This window comes from Cornus florida, unplaced genomic scaffold, assembly GCF_030987335.1.
Source record: "Cornus florida cultivar Cherokee Brave unplaced genomic scaffold, ASM3098733v1 CherokeeBrave_3.0.0_Hap2_Chr04, whole genome shotgun sequence".
Classification (NCBI taxonomy): Eukaryota; Viridiplantae; Streptophyta; class Magnoliopsida; order Cornales; family Cornaceae; genus Cornus; species Cornus florida.
The window spans coordinates 27,459,408-27,486,336 of NW_026775574.1; the positions used below are offsets into that span (position 1 = coordinate 27,459,408).

Here is a 26,929-nt window from a genome sequence, read left to right on the forward strand (position 1 = left end):
GTTTCTTTCACAGCGGAAAATTTTTGAGGAAAAATACTCAATTCAGGAAACTAAATTTTCCATTAGGTTTCTATTTTTATCTATCCAAACTCTTAAAAAAAATTTAAAATTTTCTTTTTTCCTTTTTTTTAACTGTTTCCACCTAATCAAACAATGCCTAAGCGCTTTACTATTCGAAGAAGGCCGTATCTGGCAACCGTGTGCAACGAAGTTTTCCCATTTTTCCTCACTATCCGTATTAAGCCAGCATCTGCATCTAATATGGTATTCATGACATCCACATGGTCCTAGACTGTAGTAGAATAAAGGGGCTAGTGTTTGAGGAGTCACATGACCTACAAAGCTCAGGCCACAAACCCAAAAGTTCCTTCACAATACCTAATATAAAAGTTAATGTTAAATCCAAATTGTTTATCGCAGTTCATTTTAAGGTTTTATAAAAATTTATATATTTAATATATATCATAACTTATGTTTAATATAACTAATTTACATCAAACGTGTGCCTAATATTACAAGCCAAGTTTAAGGCTCTTGTTATCATGGCAAAAATATAATGTTTTAGTCTAGTCACATTAGTCATCACTACTAAGTCCTATAGAAACTTTTGAAACGCATAATTTCGAGTTAAAAGCTAGAGTGTGAGATATATATATTTTGTAATTGGCTAATTTTGTAATTAAAAGCCCGATCGAGTTATAAAATTTTGATTCAGAATTTCAAGATTGAATATCGAAAGTAGATTTGAAGAAATTCAAGTGTTCATACTTTAATACACTCTGGGATGATGAGAACAATGATTTAGAAAGGTATAAGAGTGTGTGAGAACATTTAGGAAGTTTTGGAAGGTTGAAACACAACTTCTAGGAAGTTTTTACATTCTGCCCAACTTGAACAGGTTCAATATTTGAGGTATTGTGCAGATTTTCAAAACTGGCCATCTTAAACTGGTTCAACAACCCTGAACCGGTTCAAGAATTAAAAGGATTCTTCAAATTTTACACTAGCCATCTTGAACTGATTCCACTTTCCTAAACCGGTTTAAGGTCTTCAGACAACTTTGGTAACTTTAGTTTCCTGATTTGTTTTGATTCCTATTTGGTATAGACTTCCTTCCAAAATCCTATGCATGAATTTGACTTAATTTCCAAGTATTCTTAGGTCTTCCAAACTTCTGTATAATCTCTCTTTCATCCAAAATTGAGGTAAGGCTTTTAGGAAAAAAAATTCATTATTTAGAGAGAGCCTTTTGAGAGATATTTTTTAGAACATCAAATTTGATTTTTCTGATTTTATTTTTGAGAGCACACACATAAACACCAGAGGTATAAAGGCACCGCCCTCCAAAAAATGTGAGCACCGGAACCCACATAACACCATTTCTAAACATCCATCAAGCCTCTCATAGAATAAGACATAATTCACTAAACGCCAAACAAACCAAGAAGACGGCTCCAATAGTCACGAGGGACGGAATAATGCAGAAGAAGATGATCAAATGACTCTCATTTCCCTCACATGCAACTCTCGCTTCTCTTGCACATGCAACAACAATTAACAAGGTTTTGTCTTCTCCTCCTCAAGTTTTCAAGCCTCAGAATCTGTCCCCAAACCACTGTACAATCCAAGAAGGACACCTTAAAAGGGGCGTTAGATTGCCAAACTGCCTTCTAAGGAGAACCATGCCTCAGAAAATTCTAAAGCCATCCAAACAAAGAAGACAAATCAAACCTACCCCGAGAAAAAGGTACCCAAAAATTAAGTGTTGGCCATCCACCATCAACCTCTAACAACCTAAGCACATCCTCTAACTCCCAATCCTGAGTGTCTTAAGAATCGCACATCCCAAGAAAACCTCCTGCTATCAAAACGACATCAAAGCATGCCTATTCACTATAATCTTGAAGAGCCTATGGAAAGAAAGAGCCAAAGGATGATCCCCACGCCCCCAAAATGGGTATTGCTACCATTTTGCATCCTGAATCTTATACGTTGGTAAAATTCATTCCAAGCTTTCAAAAACAAATTTTCAGACACCACCACCTTCTCATATCCTGATCGTAATAGAGCACTATCCTCTTATCTGCTCCTCAAACTAGCAAGAGACGACCCTCCTCCAAAGCCTCTGGCGCTCAACACTGAATTTCCAAAGCCACTTCTCCTATAGAGCCTGTTGAAAGGCTCCAACCTCATAATCCCCAATCCACCCCCTAACTAAATCAGTCTACGCACATTTTCCCAACAAACAAGATGACATTTGAATTCCTCTGCTAGGTCCCCCCAAAGAAAGTACCTCTAAAGTCTTTCAATCCTTCTAGCAACTGAGCAAGGAATCTGAATAAGGATAGAAAATATGTGAGGAGACTCAACTAAGTACTAACAAAATGGTCTCAACCACCGGATTCCAAACTTCCACTCTCCTCGATGAAGACACTTTTGGAAAACCTAAATTAGAGATGGTAAAAAGACTAACCCCATGCCTAAGAACAACAAGAGATGAAATATCATGAACCTTGTGATGACCCAGTCATTTTCCTACCTTTTCTTTTTCTCAGATTTTTATGGATATTTTTTTTCCGTTGATATTTTCTTTTCTGAGTTTGGTTTTCTGTCACTTGGTGTCATCTTGAGTGCTCAGGAATGGTTTCTGAGACTCTTTCCTTTAGATTGACAACTTCCTTAAAGGACCGCGTCATTTTCACATTTTCATTTTTTGACACTATTCACTTTTCGTCTTTTTCTCCATTTGTCACTTTGTTGGCATAACCTCACTTTTCATATTTAGAGTTGAGTTTTGACTTAGTGAGTTTTCATTTCAATTGTTTTCCTCGAAGCGAGTAGCTTTACTTTTGGAGAAAATCTCACCGATAGTTTCCTTTTCCCATAGGGGCGTGGATGAAAGGATTCTTCATAAACATTCATGTTTCTTGGAGTGTTTTTCATAAATATCTTTTAAAAATATTTATTTTAGGGGTTTCTAAGAAAATATCTTTCGGAAGATATTTTCATTCTGTCCAAATTTTGCAGTTAACACTTTTTGTAAGGGCCATTGTGCAATTAATGAAAGTTATTGCAAAATGCCTCATTTTGTGCCGGATCCTTGTACGGGATTCATTTTCACTTTTCATTGAGTCGTGTACTCTTAGAATTGTTTTTTGGACATTTACCCTAGTTTTAGGGTTTCTGACCCTACTTGCCGCCGAACTTGTTCGGGGCATATATTTCTGTTTGGGACTCGATTTTTGATGTTATTTCATTTGTTGTTCATTTCATCTCATTTTAGTTCTTTTTCATTCACGGTGTTTTGTCCTTTGAGCGCGTCTGATCAAATTTCACTTTTCCAAACCCGGCGGGTCCCGTTCGGGGCACTTTTAAGGTTTTTCTATAAATAGGTTAACTTAAGATGAAGAATTAAATTTCTTCATCTCTTTCCCCTCTTTTGGCCGGCAGCCGTGGCAGCTAAGGGGCTGCCACCCTTCTTTTTCTTTTTCCGGCCTCTTCCCTCGTGATAAATACCATAGTGCCTTAGTGTTTATTGTAGGCCTTGGTGAGATCTTCCTTTCCCCCTTATTAGAATCCGTTTTTAACCATTTTTGAGTTCAAGTTTTGAGTTCGGGTTTGGATTTTGGTGGTACCTCCTTGGTGTTTAATGATGAGCGCTGAAAAGTGTGCATTTAAACCCCTTAAGCTTAAGTATTCTAGGACCTTTATCTATCTTATTTTCCAGTTTTAGACAAATTTCAAGTTATTTCCCTTTTCAGGCACTTATCCCCAAAATAAGTTAATTCAGCTGAATTAGAGCATAAAAAATGCAATCTCAAGCTCAATGGAAGAAAGAAGCAAAATAGAAGTAAGTTGGTGAAAGGAAGCCTTTTTGATCGATCGGACCAAGCTCAGATCGATCTCACATTGATCATTCCAACAATGCCAAGATGGATCGAACCTTTTGTCATTTTCCTCAGTAAAATACCTTCTTCGATCGATCCAACATTTCTTCGATCGATCGAACATCTTTAATCTTATCCTCACCTACCACTTTTGTCCTCTTCCCAAAAATATCTGAGCCTTGTCTTTATTCCAAAAGGTGCCACCAAGGTTTGATCGATCGAATCAACCTTGAGATCGATCGAACCTCCTCAAGTGCGTGAAAAAGTTGATTTCAAGCCAAATTAGATGTGTGCTTATAGTGCAATCATTTGGAGGTCCTAGTGCACGAGGGCTGACCATTGGGTGTGACATTTGAGCTTCCTATATAAGGATTTTGGCTATCTTGAGTAAAAAAGGTTGATTAGTTAGAGAGACTTGGCTAGAGATTAGGGAGAGAATACACAAATTGGGAAAGTTTTTCCTCTCTTCTAGGGTTTCCATCAAGGAGGAAGAAGATCACTTCTAGTATGGAGATAGCCCTTGAGGGTTGGAGGACAACATCTATGAATGGTCAAACATCTTCTTGGGGCTAGAGTTAGCTCTAAGCATGCCTCCTAAACTTTGATGTTTTGTAATTAATGGGGATTAGTGTTGTAAATCTTGTTTTGACCTTTGATATATATAAATCTTATTTCTACCATGATTTGTGTAGTTTAATACTTTCAATTGATCATTTAATTCTATCCATATGTCTATGTATGCTAGAATGGATGTTCATGTGTTTATCTCTAGATTTTGATACATTAATGCATGTCTATGTGTGTTGATATTATGAATCTAGTGATGGTCAAGACATAGTGCTTAAATGGAATACTCTTATGATTTATTTGATGGTTCATACTCATTTCTTGATGGATTGTGCCACAACCTTAGTTTAATTAGTTTAATTTTCATGTCACTAGCTTAGTTGCAATGTAGATGCCTTACTTTTTTAGATAGGTGGACAATCCATTCTTGTTGTTTGATGTTCCATGCTTATGAATGCAAGTAGTATATTTTTCTAATTTGATGATGTGCATTGATTATGGGCTTATGGAAGGATTAATGGCTTAATTTGATATGTTGAGTTATTTACTAGATTGACTAGACAATGTATGCTTACTTGGCTATCCATGCTAATGTTTCAATCAATGATACACACTCTCACTTACAACATAATTTTCCCCTTAATCAATCAAAAATTGAATGTCTAGAAAGGTGTTGCTTAGTGGTGAACTCTAGGTCCCAAGACCTCTCTCTTATTCTCTACATCTTACTTACTTTAGTTGCTTTACATTGCTTTCATTTAGTTTAAATTGTAGTCTAATTAACCAATCAAACTACCTTTTGATCACTTGACCTACTAATCCGACACTGTTTCCAAGCAAAAAATATGTTTCTAATCCTTTGGGATGATCCCTAGCTATATTATTAGTTAGAGGTAGTAGTGGTATTCTATAAATTCAAACTTGGCCACACTACACCAATTTGGTGCACACGACCTAAGCCACACCATTTAATGTTCACCTTGTTATCCCTGACAAAACCTAGGAGTATTGTTGGATTCAGGGCAGTTTCCATTTTGTGGCTTTTGAGATTTTCATCTCAAATGGAGGTAGGAGATGTTATAGGTTTATATTTTTGTTGTCTTGCATGCTATTGCTACTTATACAACTTGTATGCATGCTTTTGTTCATAATCTAGAATTTAATTTAATTATTTTCTTTGTGTAAGATTTAATTCACATGGTTGTATATGTGATGGAATTAAATTGTGGCATCCTATTAAATTAGGCCTTGATATGTTTATTAACATATATTAAATTGAGAACATTTGAGTAAGTATTGAGACTTTTATCTAATAATGTTCTTTTAAGAAAATTTAATTCACATGGTTGTAACTAGCATGAAATCAACTTGTAATGTGCTATTAAAATAGGCCTTAGTATGTTCTTTAACCTATGTTAACTTGAGGACATTTGAAGTCGTTTTAAAATCTAGAGGAAATTAATTAATTAGATTGATTAATTTTATTTTAAATGTTTCATTCACTTTATTAGATTTTTAACTTGATATTATTGATGACCATGCTATGTTCTTTAACATACATTAATTTGAGGCTATTTGGAATTGATTTGAAATCTAGTGAATTTAATTATTTTTATTTAATTAAATTTTGTCTAATTATTTCATGGATTTAATTATGTTGTAGAAGTTGTTTCTATATATAAATCATGGATTTGGACTTGTTGTGTATTCACTTAGTGGTGCCTTAAGCATTGAATAACATTGTTGTTAAATTTATATTCATGAGAACATGTTTCTAATATTGAATATATTATTGTCTTGTGTAATGAATTACACACTTTGTATTTGACATTATATATGCCATTTTAGAATTGAAACTCTAAGGCATGGATTGTGTGGTTTCAACCTACTTATGCATGGAAGGTGGTTTCGTGCATCATTTAATTGCATATAAGTTTTGAACTTACTTGTTGATTTTGGATTCACTTGGGACATTGTTACAAATGACATGGCTAGAGTTTGGCTCTAGTGCGGGAGATACGAGTTCTCCCCATTTTATAGTGCGCACTAGGGTGGTATTCCCAGCAGGTTAATGCCCGGAATAACCGTTTAGGTCTTGGTTTTACTCCGAGATTTGATATCCAAGTCTTCCACTATTTGATTTCGCATTCAATTCCAAGTTGACAACCAATGTTTAATTCTGACTTGTAATTTTGGTTACTGGCGATTTAATGTTATTAAGTACATTTATGCATTATGATTTTTAATGAATCATCGTAGTTTTAATGTTGTTAAGTACATTTATACATTATGGTTTTTAATGAATCATCGCAGTTTTAACGTTATTAAGTACATTTATGCTAAAATATTCAAATGTAGCTTAGGAATGATCCTATAGATTCATTTGGAACATAAATGTTAGGTGGTATGACCCGCTTTTGTTGTTTTCGCATTTTAGATTTCAAGTTGATATCTTTGATAATCTATATATTGTTGCGTTGTATCGTATGCTCTTATACTGTTTAATTGCATAAAAATGTGGTTTATGTTAGAAATGTTTTATGGTAGCTTAGAATGCTCCTTGGGTCTCATTCTTGACATAAACGCTAGGTGAAATGAACCACAATGACTAAATTATGCAAACTTGTAAAACGTTAGGTCTTTGCATGCTCATCTCCTACAAGTAGCTTTATGTTACTCACCCCAAAGTTATCGGGGACATTTTTCAAGTACAAGATTCAAGATTTGGGGATTTGCATTTGCCTTGAGTCATTTTAATGATTTGAAGTTCTTCTAAATGTAATTTTGTTCACATGCAAGTGTTAACATGTTTAAGTTTTGCTTATAAGGTTGTAATACATAGCTAGGTTCAGCATGCCGTTTTTGCCTTATGTATGTAAAGTGTACATAGATACACTATTTGGAACCTATTTGGTACGTATGATTTGTGGCCAATGGCCAATTATCCTTAGTTTACATTTAAGTTCATGTGGTATTATGTTTTTGCCTTATAATGAAATTTTGTGAACTTTGAGAGTTTGACATGTCAAATTTTATAAATGGATTGTAATAAGGCCAAAGGCCATTGTAGCATGTTTAAAATGTCATATTACAGTTGCGTATATGTTCACATCATCACATAATAGCATATAATTTAAATTGACTATGCCATGGGGGATTCAAGTGAGGCTTGAGAAGCCCTTTATCATTTTTAGGTTTTGTAGAGTTTTCTGCAGAATTTCGAGCCATTTCAGTTGACCGAAGCATCATTTCGGCCGACCGATGGCTATTTGATCAGTTGTATTTCAAATTCCAGTAGCCTCCATTCATTCTAAGCCATAACCAGTCGACCGGTTTGCATTTTGGCCGACCGAAGTGCTCGTTCTTTTCTGGCCTATTTCGGTCGACCGAAGCATCATTTCGAACGACCTAAATGAGGTAGCTTTGTGGGTTTTGCTTGGTTGGTTGCCTAGATAGGTTAACCTTATTTGTTTGTTCCCATATGACCTTATTGATCTTGTTTGAGCCATTTAATGGCATACGTAGTCTAGTTTGAACTAGATCTTATTCCTTGGTTATCATTGGTTCCATAGGGTACCATTTGACCTTTTCATTCTAGCTTCCGCTTCTGGTTATTTCTATGAGTTCCGTGACTTCATGGAAGGTCACATTAGTGTCTTGGTGATGATTTATATCTCTATAGACTTTGGTTTTATCATTCGCTTCCGCATTTCGGATCTGTTACCGAGTCAATTTTCGGGTCATCACTGACACATCGGGTTGCAAAACTTGGGCCGTCACAAACCTCCCCTACAGGAATCAAAGCACTCTTCTCAACATTCACTTTGAATCCAAAAATTATCTGAAAGCAATTAAACTCATATCACAAGTATCTCAAACATCAATATCACAAAACACCAGAGTATCATCTGCCAAGAGCAGATTAGAAATCTCCAACTGATGAGTGAGTAAAAATGCCACTTTAAAACCCTTGCTGAAATTCATGATGATTTTAAAAAGGAAGGGTGAAAGAGGATCACCCTGACAAAGACGCCGCGAACTACTGAAGAAACCAGTTCATAAGAATCAAGAATCTCGTAATACAAATACAAATACTCAATCCACCTCCATTATCTCTCCCCAAAACCCATCATCTCTAACGAGTAAAGAAAGAAGCTCCAACTAGCATGATCGCAAGCTTTCTCCACTTCAAGCTCCATTGCATAGCCTAGCATATAATCACTCATAGGAAATAAGAGCAGAATAAAGGATTTGTCATCCACCAATAAAGGTATTCTATGATTTTGGAATTACTTCATCCGAGACCTCCCTTAATCTTGTGGCTAAAGCTTTAGCTATTAGTTTATAGATACAACCCACCAAACTAATAGGTTTAAAATCCTTAACATTTGAGGCTCCACCCTTTTTAAGAATGAGGGCAATAAAAGATGTGTTCAAGGATTTGTCGAAATGCTCCTTGGAGTGAAGCATGAAAAGTACCGATCACCTCGTACTAGACGACATCCGAATTCTCTAGTAAAAACCTCATAAATGTTGCAATATGAATTAAACCAGTGACAGTAACATAGTGTAGAGCATTATGAGAAAAAGCCTTACACCATTCTATAGTAAACAAACTATCAAGATGAACCATGATATTATAACTTCCATTTCTCTTATTTGACTAGGTGAAATAATCCCCCTTGAACGACAACGGGTACTAAGCTTTATTCTTAGATGTTATAAACAAGTCCACTAAGTTTCTCCGACAATGTCTTAATTAATATATGTTAGGACAATATAAAAGAATGAATCATGGAAATCCAATGGAATTAAACAAAATAGTCATATAAACAAACCACTGTCTAGATGAGCCATGATATTATGACTTCCATTTCTCTTATTTGACTAGGTGAAAGAATCCCCGATGAATGTCAACGAGTACCAAGCTTCATTCTCATATATTGTAAATAACTCCACCGAGTTGATCCGATAATGTCTTAGTTAATGTATGTTTGGACAACGGAAGTGTAGGATTCATGGAAATCCAATTGAAGTAAAGAAATAGTCATACAAACAAATGATATAATGTGGTTTGGCCAAAACCGGCACGGATGAGAAAGAGATTACACTATGATTTGTAAAGATATTACAATAGTAAAGTACCAACACTATGTACATGCCTTTTCACACGTAACACTACACGGGCATGTCCCCTAGTTACCCTTGCCATCTGCAAAAACCCGTAACTTTCTTGTTACGGCTCCAACCCAATAACAATTCAAACACCTTCACGTGGGCGCTTGGTATGACACCAGATCAAGGATTGTGCCCTCTTTGACACCACTAGCCACGCGTCATGCACTTGTGGTCTCACCCAAAAGCTTTAGTTATTAAGTGGTGCTAACACCCATCCTTATATGTCCAAGACCCTCCCCATTCGGTTCCAATGTTGGATAGGAATGTATCACATTAAGGGTAATAAGAATAATCTGACTCGAACTTCTAATAAACAAGCATATGCAATAAGTACAATACTAATATTAGTAATCTCCATAAACATAATGTTGCCATATATTCCATTATGATTCGTGCTCCCGCTCTTGCACCCGCTCCTGCTCTACGTGACTTGGTGCAGGATTATGTTGTTGTTATGTGCAATTAGTTATTTTGCACTAAAGTCATATATTTCTCTAGTTTCTTATAGAAGTCACTTCTTATTTATATTTATTGGTAGGATCCTAATTTGTTTCCTTATGTTTTCACAATTATCGTATTATAATGCTGCATTTGGTGTGCAGGAATGAAATGATAATAACCATTCTAGTGTTTAGTTGGACCAATTTAAAATTTAGAATGAAATGAATTTCAAATTAAAATCTCTAAAATACTCCTCTTATTGATAAATAAATTAAATTAACAAAAGAACATTCTTTTATAATTTTTTTAAAGATATGGCGGCAGTGGTGGATGGCGGTGGCGATGGAGGATGAGGCAGTGGTGGTGGTGAAGATGATGGAAAGAGATAGTGGTGTAGGTGGTGGTAGTGGAAAGTGGTAGTAGAGGTGACGGTGGTGGTGGTAGAATGCAATGGAGGTGGAGGTGGAGGTGGAGGAGGCGGTAGCGAGGTGGTGGTGAAAGGTGGTGGTGGTGGGGGGAAGGCGGTAGTGAAAGTTGGTGGCAACGGTGGTGGTAGTGGTGGAAGGCGATGGCAGTGGCTGAAGGCAATGGTAGTGGTGGGTGATGGTAGTGCAAGGCAGTTGTGGTGGTGAAACTCGGTGGCGGCGGTTGAAGGTGGGGTGGTGATATGATAATAGACTTTATAGTATAGCTGACGATAGACATGCCTACGTAGTTGACTGTTATCAGCTTGATAACAATGGGATTATGTGGGATGTGCGCTTTAGGCCTTTTTTCAGGATTGGAAGATGGACAAGGTATGTACCTTTCTGAATATGTTGTTTCAGCAAGAAGAAGTTGGCAGAGATAGTGATGACATTTTGTGGGTTCCTTCCACCCATGGAAGATTTGGTGTCTGGTCCATATTTCTATACCTTTCCAGCATCATTGGTCCTGTTTGCCCATAAAAAAACATATGGCGCTCCAAGGCTCCTCTTAAAGTAGCATTATTTGTTTGGACTGCTGTCTAGGGTAATATTTTGACGCTGGACAATTTGAGGAAGAGAGACAATACTATCGTTAATTGGTGTTATCTATGTAAACAAGAGGGTGAGCCTGTGGGATGATTGTTAGAACCTCATCTTCAGCTTATTTGGCATGCATTGGGTAATGCCTCAGTCTTTTAAAGGACTGATTAAAGCGTGGAGAGGATGCTTAGTGAGAAGTCACCCTCAAGATTATTGGAGAATAGTTCCACACTGTGTTTGGTGGTGCATATGGAAAGAGAGGAAAAACAGAATTTTCAAAGGAAAGGGATCACCTTTGGTGACCTTGAAACTTCATATTCTTCGCTCTATTTTTTGTTATGTGAAAGGAAGCACTTTTAGTTGATCTTTTGCACTCTATAGGTCCTTAAGTTCAGTTTCTGTTTTTGTATTAAGGACGCGTTCTCCTTTTGAACGTTTTTCTAATTGATTATTACATATAAAAAAATTATAAAAAAATAAAAAAAGGTGGGGTGGTGCAGGTGGTGGTGGAAGGCAGTGGAGGCATCGGTTGCGGTGGAATGTGGAAGGCGGTGGAGGTGGAAGTGGCGACAATGGTGGAAACGGCGATGGTGTTGTGGTGATGGAAGGCGACAATAGTGGTGGCTGTGGCAGTGATGGTGGTAGTAGTCATGGAAGGCGGTAATGGTGTAGGTGGCGGTGGTAGTGTCAATGGTGACGGGTGGTGTAAATAACGGTGGTGGTGGTGGAAGGCGGTGGCATTGGTGGAAATCCGTGGTGGTGGTGGCGATAATGGAGGTGGTAGTGGTGGAAGGCGGTGGTGGTGGCGATGGTGTGGTGGTTGAAGGCAGCAACAATGGTGGCAATGGCAGTGATGGTGATGGAAGGCAATGGAGGTAACGGTGGTAAAATGCGGAGGTGGTTGTGGTGGAAGGTGGCGGTGGTGGTGGTGGTGGAAGGCAGTGGTGTTGGTTTTTGGACTTGGAACATAAGGGTTTTTTTTGGCCATTCCATAGGTTTAGTTGTGGAATGAATTTTCATTCCAATTGAATGACCATTTCCACTTTAAATTGTATACCAAACAAATGAATGGTTGGAATGGACATTCCATTCCTGCACATCAATTGCAACATAAGGGTATGAACCGATCTTGGACTTATACATTGTGATCTTGTATGCTTGGGCTCAAGCATTTGCAGTACAACTTGTTGGGTAATAGGTTGTTGTTGGGAACCAACATTTAGGGTCTGTTTAGTTGGACATACATGAAAGGATTAAAGAAAGTAGATGATCTTTCCCAAACATAATTTAAGATTAATACCATCTTTTGGTTTATTTTTTCTCATTAATCAATTAATCAATCAAACACGACGAAGGGTTAACAATGCCTCTTATTTTGTTTCTGCTATTTTCTCTTATAACTAATTTTTTCTTTTCTTTTATCTCATAACTAGTTTTATTTTCTCTCTTTGTCTCACTCTTACTATACCAAACATAGCCAGAGTGTTGGAATGGTAGTGTAGATGGCAATACTATAGTCCCCTACGATCTCACCGTATCTACTACCTCCTCACCTCCAACAACGAGAACACCACCATGTCAAAATAGAGGTAAAAGGGGGCATTAGGAGAGGGTTTGAAGGCATTGACACCCAATGTGCCAACATTATTGTGAGGGGAATGACCACAGACTTCAGTCTAAAGTCCATGCTTAATAATATGTCTTATCTGATTAGATTTCCTTGAAGGGAAAGGAGATAATGAGTAGTTCTTGAAGTTGACAACTCACTGGGGATAGTCTACTCAACTTTACCAAGGGAACCGAAAATGACAATGAATATGTATTTTTTGCTCTCTCCTACCTCCTTTTCCATACTTATGAACACGTAGACCTCTTTTTGGCTCAGTAAGACACCTGCCTCCATTTCATTTGAGAGGACCAAGGATGAGGCATGTCTCTGCTCTTTGAAGGAGCTTGAAATAAATCTCTCGAAGTATTAGAAGGACAAAGATTCTCTCCCTCTCCCTTTACTTTTTCTTATTCTATTCTTTTTTGGTAGGTAAGTAAGATATATATCTAATACTTTTTTAAAAAAAATGGTAAACAGCTCCAAAGCTTATTTATTATTTAATGACCATGCTACTCTTACATCTTTCAATTTTGTCCCCTTATTTTAAATCTTACAAGATTATTCTACTTATATTTTTTTATTGTTATAAGGTTCCTTACTTAAAACTGAATTTTAAATCATACAAGCCTTTTATTTTTTTCTAGTCTTAAATTTCCTTTTTATTATTATTTAATTCACACATATTACATTCTTTTTTTGCGCGTACCCTTTAAACAATACATTAAATACTGTAATAGATTTAAACAATACAACGCTCTTCTGCATCTGATTTTGTTTTATCTCAAATTTCCTTTTCTCTTTTGTTGTAATTTTTAAAATTCTTTTGTATGGGTTGTCTATACCAACATATTGTACAGGTACAATCAACCAAAAAGGAAAAAAAAAAAAAAAAATGGAAGATATATATTCAAGGGAGAGAAGGCTTTTATTTGGGCACTTAAGTTCTCCATTCTTAGTTCCTTATGGGTTAATGGGTATTATTGTAAATTTTTTTTTAGGGATTTTGTGGATAGCTTGAGGGTATAGAGTTTTCTTTTTGTGTTTTTTGGCTTTTGTTTATGAGATATGCTTCCCGCTTGAGTATGCTTCTCACATGCATGGGTGCGCTTTGAATGAAATTTTCTTTTTTAAAAAGAAAATGAAAAAATTCATATCGTGATGACTGTCCATAAAAATTGAGTTACGATGAAAAGCAAGAGAGCATAGGGTATAAGTCCGCAAGATGTATTCCACAAATACTTTTGAGTTATGAAATTGACATTATACCTTGACTTAGCCATAAACTTTAATTAAACTTGAATGTTGAATGTTGTCTAAACTTGACCATGGAGCACCAACTTTTGGACTTCATCCACATGTGAGGTTTGGTGTGTTCTACTTATTTTGCCCTAAGGTACCACCCTTTAAGTAGGCCGATAGTGCTAGAGGAGATGCAACTGATACCACTTGGAGACACGGGTCATGTAGTACATCAACATGTAATGTTATGTTAATGATATTATGTTGGCGCCCATTTTGTAAAAGCTTGTGGACCTTCAGGATTTGGTATTAAATACATGGTAGTTAATATTCAATCTTGATGCGATTGGGCAGTAGTAGTTTTTGGACTGGTACTGAAAGCCATCTTTTGACCAAAATACATTATATATATATATATATTTCAGGCATCCTGAATTTTGCTGAAAGATGTTAGCGGAGCCCAAGATAAGGTACCCTCTCAAGATGGAGGCCGCTCCAGCGGGAACAGAGGCCGCTCTGGCGGCAACAGTAGCTCGAAAATAGTATTTTTCTACAGGCATAAACTACTAGACTGTGCAAACCTTCTATGGAATTCTACCTTAAAGATTGTTTGTTGAGATAGGTTAACAGGGTTTGTGTGAGACTAGAATATCTTAAAAGTGGCTTGAAAATTTATAATCCCTTCATCCCAAAATAAGTGTCGATCACAGTTTCCAAAGTCGACAGAGGGAGTATTAATTATAGATATGAATGCTAGCAGCTTAATGTCGACTGCTTATGTGTAGTATGTCTTTTTTTTTGGTTTTAAATATCTATTAAATTATGAATGAGAATGCTAGCAGCTTGTGGTTGACAGCTTATGGTGACTAGTAGTATAACATTCTTTTTGTGAACGTGTATGAGTTTGTGTTAGAAATTCCAATAGACTTGCAATTGGATTGATAGATTTGCATATCATGAAATTAGAATCCTAATGCAATTTCAACACAACCAAATATAACCATAGAGTACTAGACACAAAATCCAAGCTCCATGCATGTAGGATTTGGAATTCTAACTTCTTAAATTTAAATAACTGATTTGGTGCTCCCCAAATATAGCCCATTTTCAACATTTGGTTACAAGTATGTATCTCTTTGCTGGTACTCATTGCCTGTATACAAGCACTCACCTAGTGAGTTCAGCCTCTAGGTGAGTGCAGCCTCGTCGCTAAACTAAGTGAGCGGATCATTGATGCTCTTAACTGAATTGTGCATGACATAGATCACCAATATTCAAGCAAGATGAAGAAGTATGAACTAAAGTGCAATATAGTTTAATATTTTGACACTAAACTTCTCATCTTTTCCTTTTCTTTTTATCATTTTAGTGGTATTATTCATCTAAAATAAATGCTACTAAAGTGCATATAGTTCAATACTTTCAAACTAGACTCCTCTTCTTTTCTTGTTTTATTGGAAAAACCAAAAGTACAAAACAACGCCACAATTCAATTTAGTCTAGATGGTATATATTGCTTACTTTAGGCCCGAGTCTATACGGTTTTGCTTTTGGGTTTTACTTAAAAGTAGCTCATACTGTTTATAGATAGAACCACCTACATATATAACATTTTCCCTTTTTCACATCCAAACAATGTTGGATCGTGTACCTGTAGCCTTGTCAGCATTGTAGATCATTGCTCAAAATGATATTAAGACTTAGTTGTTAGATGTACTTCTCCATTTGAAAATATTAAGACCATTGATGGCCTGAAGGGTTGGAAACGAGGGCATTAAAAACATAAACTTTGGATGAGATTTTGAATTAAGAATTTTTTGCGGATCAATAGACAAGCACATTCCTCTCCGCAAGGAGATAAACGTGGTATATTTACTTTCTCAAATCCGTTTCCGGTTGAATGAGAAATTAGCTCCAAAGTAAGGAGTTTGATAAGCCTAAATGGGTTTACAAAATGTGGAAAATATTTGTCCCACATCGGAAAAATATTAAAACCAAAAGGCACCATGAGGCCTATAAACCCCCCCTGAGTTCAATCCAAAGCACTCCAATTCAGAATCATTTTCTCTAATTCTGAATTCTCTCCATCCTCTCTCTTCTTCTATAAGTGTCTATGGGTGCGAGCCCTTGTCTTTGGGTTCGAGCCTTAGTCAGTCACTCCGAGTCCGAGTTCGAGTCAGAGAGTATTACATCGAGCCGGTTTGCCTATTTCTTTGGTTTGTAGTGTTACTACAAAAGGAAGTAAAAGTCATTGTATCTTGAGAAATAGACGCCACTGAAACCGTTAGTACCATTGCGGGGCGAATTACTTATAATATATAGTTTTAATATAATAAAATAAAACTATAAGATAAAAGAACCTGATTAGAAGTCGAGACTAGAATTTGATTCTATATCCTTAAGACAAATTCGCCCCGCTATTTTAATCACCCAGTCATTTTCCTCCCTTTCATTTTTCTCAAATTTTACGGATAAATTTTTTGCCGTTTAATTTTTTTTTTCCGAGTTCTATTTCTCAACGCTTAGTGTCGTCTCGAGTGCTCAGAAATGATTTCCGAGACTCTTTTCCTTGGATTGGCAACTTCCTTTAAGGACCGAATCATTTTCACATTTTCACTTTTTGGACACTATTCATTTTTTGTCCTTTTCCCTATTTTGTCTTTTCCCCGTTTGTCACTTTTTGACACAACCTCACTTTCCATTCTCGGAGTTGGTTTTTGACTTCATGTATCTTCATTCTAAGTGGTTTCCACGAAATACGTATCTTTACTTTTGTAGTAAAGTATTTTGGTTACTCCCGGTGTCCATAGGGAAATGAATGCATAGTTTTTCAGAATCTTTTTCTTTTCTTGGGCTGTTTTTCATAAATATCTTTTGAAGATATTTTATTTAAGGGGTTTTTAAGAAAATATTTTCATTCTGGGTCATTAGTGCAATTTTTACTTTTTGGAGGGGCCATTGTGCAATTAATGAAAGTTATTGCAAAAATGCCTCATTTTGAGCATGGATCCTCGTACGGGATTCGTTTTCACTTTTTGTCAAGTCGTGTACTCTTAGAATTGCCTTCTGGTCATTTTCCCCCAGTTTTAGGGTTTCTGACCCTAGTTATCGCCGAACTTGTTTGAGACATATCTCTCTATTCGGGACTCAATTTTTGACGTCGCTTCTTTCTTTGTTCATATTTTCTCATTTTGGTTCTTTTTCATTCATGGAGTTTTGCCATTTAAGCACGTTTGAGTGAATTTCATTTTTCCAGACCCGGCGGGCCACTTTTAGGGTTTTACAATAAATAGGGGGTTATAAAATTAAAAAGTTATCTTTCCCTCTCTTCATGCATGACCAGCAGCTGCCATGGCAGGCCAAGGGGGGCAGCCACTCTTCTTCTCTCATTTTAAGCTTCTTCCTATTGTTAAAAAGTCGTAATGCCTTTGTGTTTTATGTTTGTCTTGACTTCGCGTATCTTTCCCCCTTATTAGAACCCATTTTAGACCAATTTTTTAGTTCGGGTTTGAGATCAATTTAGGATTTTGGTAGGTCCTCTTTGGAGTTTCATGTTCACGGCATTGTCCCCTACAAAACCCCGAAGTATTGTCGGATTCGGAGCCGTTTCATTTTGGTGGCTTTTGAGATTTTCATCTCAAATTAAGGTAGGGGATGTCTTAGGCTTTTATTTATGTTGAATTGATGATTTTATAAGCTTATACCACTTGTATGCATGTTTTGTATTAATCCTAGAATTTAATTTAATTATTTTCTTTGTATAGGATTTAATTCTCAAGGATGTGTATAACTTAGAAATAAAGTATAACGTGCTAGTAAATTTGGCTTTGGTATGGTTGTTGACATATATTAAATTTGGGTCATTTGAATAAGAATTGCAACTTTTATTTAATATTTTTCTTTTGTGAAAGATTAATTCCCAAGACCGTACCTTGCATGAAATTAACTTGTGATAGGCTATTAAATTAAGTCTTGGCATACACTTTAACATACTTTAATTTTAGAGCATTTGGATGAGTATGAAAATCTAGAGATTTTAATTAAAAGAATTAATTAAAATTGATTTAAGGGTTCCATTGGCTTAATTGAGTTTTAAGCTTGATATTTGAAATGACTAGGACTTGTTTACTAGCATATATTAATTTGAGACCATTTGAAGTTGCTTTAGAAGTTAGAGATTTAATTATCATGATTTAATTAAATTCTACTTTGTTGTTCCATTGGCTTAATTAAGATTTTGAATGGATGTATGTAATGACCATGCAATGTTGTTTAACATGTGTTAATTAGGGATCATTTGATTGAGATTTGAATTTTAGAGAAATTAATTAGTTTATTTAATTAATTTTCGTTTCTATAGCGTTAATGATTTAATCATGTGTTTGACATTGGTTATATGTTTAAATCATGATTTTGGACTTGTATTAGATTCATAAGTTTATGATTTCAATGTTGAGATATATTGTTATAGCGTATAACGAATCGCACACTGAAGATTCGACATTTGTCATGCCTTAATAGTTGTGGACTTAGAGCATGTATTGTATGTGTTTCCAATTCGGTTGTGCATGGTAGATAGTTGATTATCTTGTATATACATGTTGATATATATGTTATTGCATAACTTGTTAAATTTGGAAACTTGGGGATATCATTGTTTGACTACGTCTAGGACATGGTTCTAGTACAAGGGATTGTCCCTCCGCAATCTAGTGCGCACATAAGAAGGTTACCCATGGGCTAGTAACCCTAAAGTAACTATAGTGTCGGTCTGATCCGACGTGACGTCCAAGTATCCACTTTGTTTGATTTCACATTTCATTTCAAGTTGATAACTAGATGATATCGTAACTTGTTGTTCTTTAATTAATATCCTGTTTTGAGTTTCAAGATGTTAACTTAGTTAGAGGAATCATACTTTATGCGTTGTATTGGAAGTTCCAATGTTGGTTAAATTGCATCAATATTGTGATTTGTGTTTCTATGTTCAAATGTAACTTAGGAATGATCCTACAAACTCATTAGAATATAGACGTTAGGTGGCATAATCCACTTTAGTTGTTTTCGTGTTTTAGATTTCAAGTTAAAGACTTTGAGAACCTATATCTTGATATTTTGTATAATATGTTTCCATGATTATTTGACTTGTATGAACAACATGATTACGCTAGAAATGGTCTAAGGTAGCTTTGGATGATTCCTTAGACTCATTGAAACATAGACGCTAGGTGGTATGGCCCACTTTAGTTGTTTTCGTATCTTAAGTTGTAAATTGATACTTTTGAGAACCTATATCTTGTTGCTTTGTATAACATGTTTCTATGTTGTTTAAATTGCATGAATGATGTGATTTATGCTAGAAATGATCTAATGTAACTTAGGATATTCCCTGAGTCTCATCTTTACATAGACGTTAGGTGGCATGAGCCCATTTGACTTGTTTCACCTTAAGGTGATAATTTTGTAAAATGCTAGGTCTATGCATGCTCATTTCCTACGAGTAGCTTTATGTTACTCACCCCGAAGTTACTGGAGATTTGTTTAAGGTACGAAGGCTTGGTTAGTGATGTTCATCATTCCTTGGATGACATATAGTTTTTGAATTTCCATTCATGCAAATGTTAGCATGAAAGGTCATTTTGTAGCCTTGTATATCAAAACTTGTATCTTTGATTTCATAAATGTAAAATGTACATAAGTACACTCTTTTCAATGTATTAAACATGTATAAAATGAGGCCGGAGGCCAATGACATGTATCTTGTATTTTATGCACTTTCGTTTTCAAGGTTTACTATGGAAATATGGAAAATGTTAAGTCTTTGCTTCACCATGTTTACATCGGGTGTGGGAATTCCATTTTTATTTTTTCATAGGGTCTCATTAATCATGTATGAAGTGTGGCTAAGGGTTAAACGGTAATTTGAAGCCATTTCATAATTTTGAATTTCAAATTTTTCATTTAATTAGCATTTTCGCCTTTTTAACCGTTGGGGGGTCGGATTTTGCATCGGCAGTATTTTTAAGCTATGGACCACTGTAGCACGTCCTAATAGGTAAGTTATATTTGTGTGCATGATCATTTTCAAGAAAAACCTCATCCTTGGTGATTTGAGCCTCCTATGGACTCATTTTACATTTTTATTACATAATCTAATTTTAGGGCATTTTGAGATTTTCCTTAGATAAATGAATTCCGGTCTTCATATAGTCACTTAGAAAACGTGATTTTAAGGGGGGGTTTCTTCTTTGTGTTTTTCCAGAAAATGTCATCTTGGTACCGGAAATCCCTCGCAAATTTTAGCTTTCTGTTTTACATTTTAGCAGCTTTTAACCCTCATGACCTGATTTCATGGAGGAGCATTTTGGGCATTTCACAGCGAGTTTTTTTCATTTTCTCCCACACTATTGCGTAGAAAATTTGATTTCGGGAGGGGTTTCTTCTTTGTGTTTTTCCAGAAAAATTCGTTTGGCAGCCCGTTTTTGATCTCAAATGTGGACAGTCACTGTAGCAACTTTTGCCCACTTGTCCAGTTCTGATCTAGTGGCATTTTGGGGATTTCGCAGTGTCTTTTCGTTTCCTTCCGTGTGGTCAGGTAGAAAACTCGATTTTATGGGGGGATTTCTTCTTTGTGTTTTTCCAAAAAAATTCGTTTCGGACCTCGTTTCGGCTCTCAGTTCTGGCTGAATTGTTTTCTTTCCTAGCATGTCATGGTGTTTGTCGGTGTGCTCGTGGACTGCTCGTGGGGTGCTCGTCTCGACGTCGTGACATCGACTTTTGTTTTCACTCGTTCTCCTTCGTCCAGACTCCAAATCAAGTGAAATGTTTTTTGAACTTGACTAATTTTTTGCTGTCTTTCCAACAGTGTGCTCAATTGCACCCGAATCTTCTTGGATAATTACTAATTTACCCTTTTATCCTTAAGTGCTCTTTTTTCTTCGTCATGCCATTTCTCCTTCGTTCGAACTCTAAATCATGTGATTCTTGAGTCCATCTTGATTAGTTTTTCGTTATCTTTCCAGAGGTATGCTCGGTGGCACCCGAATCTATAGTTTCAAAAAATTACCATTTTGCTCCTAGGGGCTTATTTGTCATATTTTTGATCTTTTGCTTCCGCATCAGTTCTCATTGAGTTCCACGACCTCATGGAAGGTCACTTTGACTTCTTAGAGTCTTGTTTTCTATTTTTGCTTTTGCATTTCGGATTCGTTACCGGATCATCCTTTCAGTTCATCACTGATGCACTAGCTTAAAAACCAGGGCCGCCACAGGTGGTATCAGAGCTCCTAGGTTTGAATACCTTGGACGACGGGTTTTGGGTGCATATCACATTTTTGTTGCTATGTTATACGTGTGTATATGCTATTTGTTAACATGTTTCGGTATTATAACATGTTTTATGTGTTTCTTGATAACACGTTTGATATTATGACATGTCTCTATGCTTATATGCTTTTGTGTTTAAAAACATCCTTGTTTGACATGTACGCTTATTTACTTAAGTGTTTAATTGTTTAAACAGCTTTCTTTGATTGCTTTAGCATGACCGTATGTTGCATACCCTGTCATGCTTTGTGTTTGGTACATTCATAGTGTGAGTTGCATTCGATCATAATAACTCGTGTTATTATTGATCTCGTTTCCTTTCCACGCATATAGCGTCATAGTTTTGACTCACGGAGAGTCTTCTTTTAAGGGCTTAAGTGAGCGTAGGGTTGTTGTATCCGTCTGGCGAGATGAGACGTAGGCCACGGAGGCACCGTTTCGTCTCATTTTCTTTCATCTTTTTGTGATGTGGTCATGGTGGCATTACAGGTGCCGGTGTCATCTCTTAGGACTTCATAGTGGTCTTGACATCATGATGTCATTGAGGTCCTTGTTTCTAGCGTCATGGGATGATGAGTCAGGACTGACTCGAATCCTTTCTTATAGAGTTGGGAAGTTGCCTTGTGAGCCTCAGGGCGAGGTTCTCGTGTCTTGTCTTCTTAGGGCGATGGTTTTGGGATTTGGATGGGTGTGTTGACCTAGGATCCTTCTTGTGTTACCTTGGTTAGCTCTTGTGGGCTACGGTTGGGATGTGAGTGGTTTCGTGTAATTAATTGCGTTGGTGCAATTAATTACTCTCCCTTGTCATTGGAGACTTGGGGGGGCGTTGTGTTAGGGTTTTGGTAGAATCCTGTAGAGTTCTCATCGAACTCGTTGGCATCTTGGATTAGGGATTTTCTTGTTGGTGTCTCGTAACTGTTAGCATTGGGGCTATCCATTTCGTTGTTGTCTTATTTCTTGTGGTGTTGGGATTCCATCGGGGTATGAGCTGGTCTTGGGAATGACTTGCTGACCCTATATTTAGGAGACCTTGGTGGTCATTTGAGGGATGGTTCCTTTCCTCGTAATGAGAGATTGGACTCATCCAGGTTTGGTTGTACGTTTTCTGCGTGGTGTCTTTTGAGAGGTATTCCATTCATTTCTTTGATTTTACGAACTTGCCATTTCTATGATCACTTGTACATGTTTATGAGCCCCATTGTTTTCGGGCATGCCTTAGAAACATGTTTAGGATTTATGACTATGTGATAGTTATATGAGGATGTATATGATACGTTGCTTATACAGTATCTGCTTACCATGTTTATGTCGTTGGTGGGGTATAGCGCGTCGCTATTTGTTTGACCCCTATATGATAGGTGGTTTATTTGGTTTACCTTATGTGTACTGTGTGTTTAGTACTATGATATTATTTGATTTACGTCATTTAATTTTTACGAGTATGCACTATGTGAGTATTTGATTTATGTTTCATCTTTCATACACTTATATTGGGTTTTGTGACCTTGGTTGTTGGGATAGAGATGTGTGAGCTACATTGTAGACTTGCATTTTGAGGTTTTAGCTGTCCACTATAGGGATTTTGACCCAGCGTTTTGTCTTCTGTATATAGCCTTACGGTAGGTCTACTTCAGATCGATGCATAAGTTTTTGGTTTTGTGGGTCCGATCCATTGGCTTGAGGGCATAGACTTGTCAGGCTATGGGTTCGTGACTGGTGTTGTTGTTGTAGCATTTTTAGATATGGGGGTCGCTGCTACTCTAGCGTTAGGTATTTAAGGCCTTAAGCATAACGGTACCAATGACATTGTTGTTAGAGTTTTGGGATTAGCTACCCCAACTCTCGCAGATTCTTGGTTTCCGTGGTGCTTTTGGCAATGATCATTTTCGACATTGATGTCATTTGTATCGAAAATTTTCTTTCTGGGTTGATCTGTTGGGGGCATATTATAAACCAATACCTTATACTATCATGCTACCTTACTGATGGATAAGTGTGAGCGGGTTCTGGTTATTTTTCGTACTGCCATGACATTCTTAGCCATCTGTTTTGATCCGACTTATCGTTGTCTTAGGATTCTTTCGGTTATTAACATTGAGTTAATATACCGATTCGTTCAGGGAGTTGTCTCTCAGTTCTTGGTTTTCATTTTCCTTCAGATGATCTTCAGGCTTTTGGAGTTGCCCTTTAGCACCTTATGGTCTGTTCTGTGGTTTGACCTTTCATTCAGTCTTAGTTCTGTCCTCCTCGGATGTTCCTATTTTGGGGACGAAATTCCTCTAAGGAGGGTAGGTTGTAACGACCCGGTCATTTTCCTCCCTTTCCTTTTTCTCAAATTTTACGGATAAATTTTTATTCGTTTAATTTTCTTTTTCGAGTTCTGTTTCTCGACGCTTAGTGTCATCTCGAGTACTCAAAAATGGTATCCAAAACTCTTTTCCTTGGATTGACAACTTCCTTTAAGGACCGAGTCATTTTCACATTCACTTTTTGGATACTATTCACTTTTCGTCCTTTTCCCTATTTTATCTTTTCCCCGTTTGTCACTTTTTGGAAAAACCTCACTTTCCATGCTCGGAGTTGGTTTTTGACTTCACGTATCTTCATTCTAAGTGGTTTCCACGAAATACATATCTTTACTTTTGCAGTAAAGTACTCTGGTTGCTCCTGGTGTCCATAGGGGTACGGATGCATAGTTTTTCAGAATCTTTTTCTTTTCTTGGGGTGTTTTTCATAAATATCTTTTGAAGATATTTTATTTTAGGGATTTTTAAGAAAATATTTTTGGAAGATATTTTCATTCTGGGTCATTAGTGTAGTTTTCACTTTTTGGAGGGACTATTGTGCAATTAATGAAAGTTACTGTAAAAATGTCTCGTTTTGAGCCTGGATCCTCGTACGAGATTCGTTTTCACTTTTCGTCGAGTCTTGTACTCTTAAAATTTCCTTCTAGTCATTTTCCCCCAGTTTCAGATTTCTGGCCCCGGTTATCGCCGAACTTGTTCGAGGCATATATCTCTGCTTAGGACTCAATTTTTGACATCGTTTCTTTGTTGTTCATCTTTTCTCATTTCGGTTCTTTTTCATTCATAGAGTTTTGCCGTTTGAGCGCGTCTGCGCAAATTCCACTTTTCCGGACCTGGCGGGGCACTGTTAGGGTTTTACTATAAATAGGGGGTTATAAAATAAAAAGTTATCGTCCCCTCTCTTCATGCATGACCAGTAGCTGTCATGGCAGCCCAAGGAGGGCTGCCACTCTTCTTCTCCCATTTTAAGCTTATTCCCTTTTGTTAAAAAGTCGTAGTGCCTTTGTGTTTTGTGTTTGTCTTGACTACGCTCATCTTTCCCCCATATTAGAACCCGTATTTGGCCAATTTTTGAGTTCGGGTTTGAGGTCAAGTTAGGATTTTGGTAGGTCCTCCTTGGAATTTAATGTTCACGGCGTTGTCCCCGACAAAATCCAGAAGTATTGTTGGATTTGAAACCGTTTCATTTTAGTGGCTTTTGAGATTTTCATCTCAAAGTGAAGTAGGGGATGTCTTAGGCTTTTATTTACGTTGTAATGATAATTTTATAAGTTTATACCACTTATGCATGTTTTGTATTAATCCTAGAATTTAATTTAATTATTTTCCTTGTATAAGATTTAATTCTCAAGAATGTGTATAACTTAGAATTAAAGTATAGCATGCTAGTAAATTTGGCATTTGGTATGGTTGTTGACATATATTAAATTTGGGTTATTTGAATAAGAATTGCAACTTTTATTTAATATTTTTCATTTGTGAAAGATTCATTTCCATAGCCGTACCTTGCATGAAATTAACATGTGATAGGCTATTAAATTAAGTCTTGGTATAATCTTTAACATACTTTAATTTTGGAGCATTTGGATGAGTATGAAAATCTAGAGATTTTAATTAAAAGAATTAATTAAAATTGATTTAAAGGTTCCATTGGCTTAATTGAGTTTTAAACTTGATATTTGAAATGAACAGGACCTGTTTACTAGCATATACTAATTTGGGACCATTTGAAGTTGCTTTAGAAGTTAGAGATTTAATTATCATGATTTAATTAAATTCTACTTTGTTGTTCCATTGGCTTAATTAAGATTTTGAATAGATGTATGCAATGACCATGCAATGTTGTTTAACATGTGTTAATTATGGATCATTTGATTGAGATTTGAAATTTAGATAAATTAATTAGTTTATTTAATTAATTTCTGTTTCTATAGTGTTAATGATTTAATCATGTGTTTGACATTGGTTATATGTTTAAATCAAGATTTTGGACTTGTATTAGATTCATGAGTTTATGATTTCAATGTTGAGATATATTGTTATAGCGTGTAACGAATCGCACACTGAAGATTCGACATTTGTCACGCCTTAGTAGTTGTGGACTTAGAGCATGTATTGTATGTGTTTCCAAATTCGGTTGTGCATGGTAGATAGTTGATTATCTTGTATATACATGTTGATATATACGTTGTTGCATAACTTGTTGATTTTGAAAACTTGGGGATGTCATTGTTTGACTACGGCTAGGACATGGTTCTAGTACGGGGGATTGTCCCTCTATTGTGATTTGTGTTTCTATGTTTAAATGTAACTTAGGAATGATCCTACAAATTCATTAGAACATAGACATTAGGTGGCATAATCCACTTTAGTTGTTTTCGTGTTTTAGATTTCAAGTTGAAGACTTTGAGAATCTATATCTTGATATTTTGTATAATATGTTTTCATGATTATTTAAGTTGCATGAACGATGTGATTATGCTAGAAACAGCCTAAGGTAGCTTAGGATGATTCCTTAGACTCATTGAAAGATAGACGCTAAGTGGCATGACCCACTTTAGTTGTTTTCGTATCTTAAGTTGCAAGTTGATACTTTTGAGAACCTATATCTTGTTGCTTTGTATAACATGCTTCTATGTTATTTAAATTGCATGAATGATGTGATTTATACTAGAAATGATCTAAGGTAGCTTAAGATGTTCCCTGAGTCTCATCTTTACATAGACGTTAGGTGGCATGAGCCCATTTGACTTGTTTCACCTTAAGGTGATAATTTTGTAAAATGTTAGGTCTATGCATACTCATTTCCTACAAGTAGCTTTATGTTACTCACTCCGAAGTTACTAGGAATTTGTTTCTGGTACGAAGGCTTGGTTCGTGATACTCATCATTCCTTGGATGACATGTAGTATGAGGCCGGAGGCCAATGACATGTATCTTATATTTTATGCACTTTCGTTTTCAAGGTTTATTATGGAAATAATGAAAAATGTTAAGTCTCTACTTCACTATGTTTGCATCGGGTGTGGGAATTCCATTTTTATTTTTCCGCAGGGTCTTATTAATCATGTATGAAGTGTGGCCAAGGGTTAAATGGTAATTTCAAGCCATTTCATAATTTTAAATTTCAAAATTTTCATTTCATTTGCATTTTAGCTTTTTTGGCCGTTGGGGGGGTCAGATTTTGCATCGGCGGTATTTTTAAGCCATGGACCACTATAGGACGTCCTAATAGGTAAGTTACGTCTGTGTGCATGATCGTTTTCAAGAAAAACCTCATCCTTAGTGATTTGAGCCTCCTATGGACTCATTTTACATTTTTATTACATAATCTGATTTTAGAGCATTTTGGAGTTTTCCTTTCAAGAA

At 36.3% G+C, this 26,929-nt stretch overlaps 1 pseudogene; it reads left to right on the top strand.

Moving 5' to 3' along the window:
- LOC132304864 (photosystem I P700 chlorophyll a apoprotein A1-like) overlaps positions 1 to 26,929 on the top strand; it is a 58,763-nt pseudogene that overhangs the window by 20,013 nt on the left and 11,821 nt on the right.